The sequence below is a fragment of the Ipomoea triloba genome, chromosome 7 (assembly GCF_003576645.1).
Source record: "Ipomoea triloba cultivar NCNSP0323 chromosome 7, ASM357664v1".
Classification (NCBI taxonomy): domain Eukaryota; kingdom Viridiplantae; phylum Streptophyta; class Magnoliopsida; order Solanales; family Convolvulaceae; genus Ipomoea; species Ipomoea triloba.
In genome coordinates this window covers 7,375,505-7,379,763 of record NC_044922.1, presented here as the reverse complement: position 1 = coordinate 7,379,763, position 4,259 = coordinate 7,375,505, and positions in this window count along the sequence as shown.

Sequence of the window (4,259 nt, the reverse complement as noted above, 5' to 3'; positions counted from 1 at the left end):
CATACCAACCATCAAACCCAAAGTTAGTTCACAGAGGCAAAAGCCCAAACACAGAGGCAAATGATGCCCAAAACACAGAGGCAAATGGTGCCCAATCACAGAGGCAAATGATGCCAAAAACACAGAGGCAAATGGTGCCCAAACACAGAGGCAAAGAATGCCCAATCACAGAGGCAATAATGCCCTCAGTTAGTTCACCCTCAACAGCCCAAAAGATACTCAAAGATCCACCACTCCATATCCAACCTCAGACTCAACCCAAGAACAATCCACTCACAGTGTTCATCTCAGGTTATGAACACAACCAACTCCCAGAGAATATAATCAAGGATTCAACCAACCAATAGACTCACATAATGGACCAAGAGATATGAATAAATACTCTAGAATCATGGTAAAATATTCAACAAAATATCCTAACAACATCTAGAACCAAAGGTGACACAACTAGACAACAGATCACAGAACAACTCAATGGAACCAGAGTTCCGTTAGAACTAGCGGAACTCCCAGACGGAACACCGCCCTCCGCCGCACTCTTCCACAGGAAGGAGGCGGATCCTCTCAACGGAAGACTCACCCCCGCCACCCTTCACCGCTATCCACTTGCGGAAGACTCCAGCGGGACACATTATACCGCTGAGGTACTCCGCAAGGATAAACCCAACACTCAGCTCACAGACTCAGATCAGAATACGCAATGTTCATTCCAGAATACAAAAATAGGATCAGATTGTCCAGATTAAACCAGAAGCCAAATAAACATGGAATCCATACCAACAAATGTCCATAAACATCAAGATGCAAAGGATCAAGAACACAAGTTCATAAATCCATCAAAATAACTCACAGACCAACAAAGAATAGGCTAAGCAGCAAAGATTTCCACAGGATTCCAATACACCAAATAATATTCATAGATCAAGAGTGTAAAATAGGTTTTAGTGGACATGATGGTTACCTCTTGTAGCACACTTCAAACCAAGCCAACTCTTTCTCCTTCACAGGCCACTCCCACCCACTTGATCATCTTTTTCCCAAAGAAAGATCCCAAAAGAACACCATAAGAATCTTATAAAAAGATTATGAAAAGAGATGATGCAAAGCATATTCCTAAAGATAAACACTTACCCAAGCCTTAGAAATCCTAAAGGAGCAATCTTGGTCTTGGATCTTGAAGAAGAAGGAATAATGTATATTGTAGGTGTGACATCCAAAAATTTCGTCACTATTTTTCTCAAAATTTGTCACTAGTTTTGTTACAAAATATTTTTGGTCAAAATTGTTTCTAACCATTCTTTTTGAGAAAATTTCAGCTCGGCGCAATCCGAAAGATTAATTCGGTATACATACTTCCCTAACTCCTTTTTACTTCAAATTTTTATGCTAGAGCCCCAACTTATAGTACTTGATGTCCATACAAATATTTGGTCATTTTGATATTCGAATAAACACAGAAAATTACATTTTTGCCCTTGGCAGTGTGCTGTCCAGAATTTTTCTCTCTGGACCAGTTTTGGAAAAAAAAATTCGAAAATGATACTTCTACTCCTTAGATCCTTATGAAATTTTATATGTAGCTTCTAGACTTTCTGAACTACATATCTGGAGAAAATTATTTCAAAATACCATTTCCAAATTTCCCAATAAATTTCGGAAATCTACTGTCAGTCATTTTCTCTATATATTATATATATGTATGTATTTTGTATATATACTAGGTATGTATAATGTATAAGTATATGTATAATGTTTGGTTGGCAAGACTTGTTGTTTTGTCTTGTTTCCACCTTGAAAGCTTAAATGGCTTAGCAAACCATTTGGTCTCCCATCTTCAAAGTCTTCCTAATATGACTAAGTGTAGCAAACCATTTGGACTCCCCTATGTCTTTCTCTTCAAGACTTGTCTTGCTTTCCCTTTTGCCTATAAATAGAGGGGTTGTGTGGTGAGGAAAAATTAGGAGAAGTGAGGAGAGAAATCATATATGTGTGGGAGAAGAATTGAGCAAGTGAAGTAGAAGAGTTGATTATTGGTAAGATTTCATGTTCACTAAAATTATTATTTACCCCATATATATGTATATTCATATATGATTATGATATGATATCAAAATTATGTGTTTTGCAAAATTATGTGCATAATAATGTTCATGTGATCACAAGTGCATTGCATAATATGTGTATGATTCTCGAATTATCGAGAATTGATTTTTACGGGTCAAACCCATGTGTTGAGTAAATGCTTGGCTTGGAATTTTTGGTGTTATATACATATATGTATTAAGAATGATATATTATTATGGAATGAATTATTGTGGAGAAAATATGTTTTGAGAAAATATTTATATGTTAGAGAAAATGTATTTGGGAGAAAATCTATTTTTGAGAAATATATTTTAGAGAAAATAATTTTTGGAGAAAAGTATCTATTTGTGGAGAAATGATTTATTTTAGAGAAATCATTATTTTGTGTGGTGTTCAGTTGTGGTATAATGTTCACTTGGATTAATTACTACTCAGTGGGCTTGGAATCCCATGAGGGTGTATCACATAGGTTATGATTCAGTTTCTAAATTGTTTAAGTGGTGAGGTAGCCAGTGGTGCTACTTGGATCATATACTACCCAGTGGCTTGGAATACTCTGGGGGTGTGCACATATGTTTTAGTCCAGTTTCTAAATGAATTTGATGAGATTGATTAATTCTCCATTTATAAATATTAATTCTCTATACCATGAAAGTATACCTACACATATATGTAATTTTGGAAAAGTATAAAAGTGTGATGATATTTTGAAAATATAAAATCCAAGCCTATATTTTACGGGGTGAAATGGAACTTACTTAGCTTGTTGGTTTTATGACTACGGGGTAGCCAGTCGGCAGGCCAACACAACCGTAAAATCAACTGACATCGTACAGAATATTTGAACAGTATCGTAAAGATAGAACAATAATGGTTTTATGAACAATACACCAGGAAAATGACAATTAGGAGAGAGGGGTGAGCCACAAACGGACTACTTAAATACCAAGTCTCACCCAAAGATTTTCCTAGACATGTAAGGTCACTCTACCAAGATTGATTCTTTCCTACACGATATGAACAAAATAACAGTTGATAATAGGAGAGAATAATAGAGAATAATAGAAAGCAATTGTAAGAGACAAATATTTACGTGGAAAACCCCAAGAGGGTAAAAACCACGGGCAAGACTAAAGGTGTTTCACTATAAGGAAATTATTACAACTCTTCTTTCGGTGTAACAAAGAGAAAACAATGGAGAATTTCTCTCCTGCTAAGGAAAGAAAGAGCAACTACTAAAGGAGAGATGTGAATGATTTTGGGATGATGAGAATGTTACATTGGTAGGATATTTATAGGTGGAGTTTAGGGTTCAATCTCGTAAATAACATAAAATTTGGGGTGTGAAATGTAATTTTCTCCCCAATAATTTCAATATTAAAATATGATTATCTCTTCCTTGATCAGCCATCATCTTGTCTAATTGTCTTCCACTTTCACCACCTTTTCAATAATTCGCCATCAACTTGATATATAATATATTATCACACACTATTGGTGAAAATGGGATGTCCTTGTCTTGTCCTTCATTTTTGGCCATCATGAAGTCCGTGGATGGCTTTGTGATCTTCATGAAGATTATAGCCCTTTGAATTATCTTTCCACCAGTTCAAGAATCTCTCAATTTGGATATTCCTACAGTGAAATATGATTAAAATACTAACAGTCGCCAAATAGGGTGAGAAATGGCATACCCCTGCCTTCTATGCTGTTTTTGGCCATCTTATCTTCAGATATACACTCTAAGGTTAACATAAGAGTTGTAGCCCTTTGAGACTTCTTTCTAATGCCACCGGAATCGCCTGATTCAGATATTCCCACGCCGAGATATGACCAAAGTACTGGATCCAGAAAAGTTGGGCGGGAAATAATACTTTATGCTATTTTACCCAATTCATTCTTACATAATTGTATTTCTCCTACTTTAATTGAGCTGCTTATACGGATTGGATGGTTATTTACACTTTGGGCCTCCGCCAAGCTCCTAATCAAATCGAACCAATACATCATTCTGGGCCGATTGGTTAGGCCCAAACATTCAGGCACAAGTATCTCACCCAACATCCAGTCCCTCACTTTCTTGTGGCTCACGAAGTTGAAGGCATAGGGAAGTAAAAGACGAACACTAGGCCCAAAACCTCCATGAAGTTGTCAAGAAAAACATATGAAACATT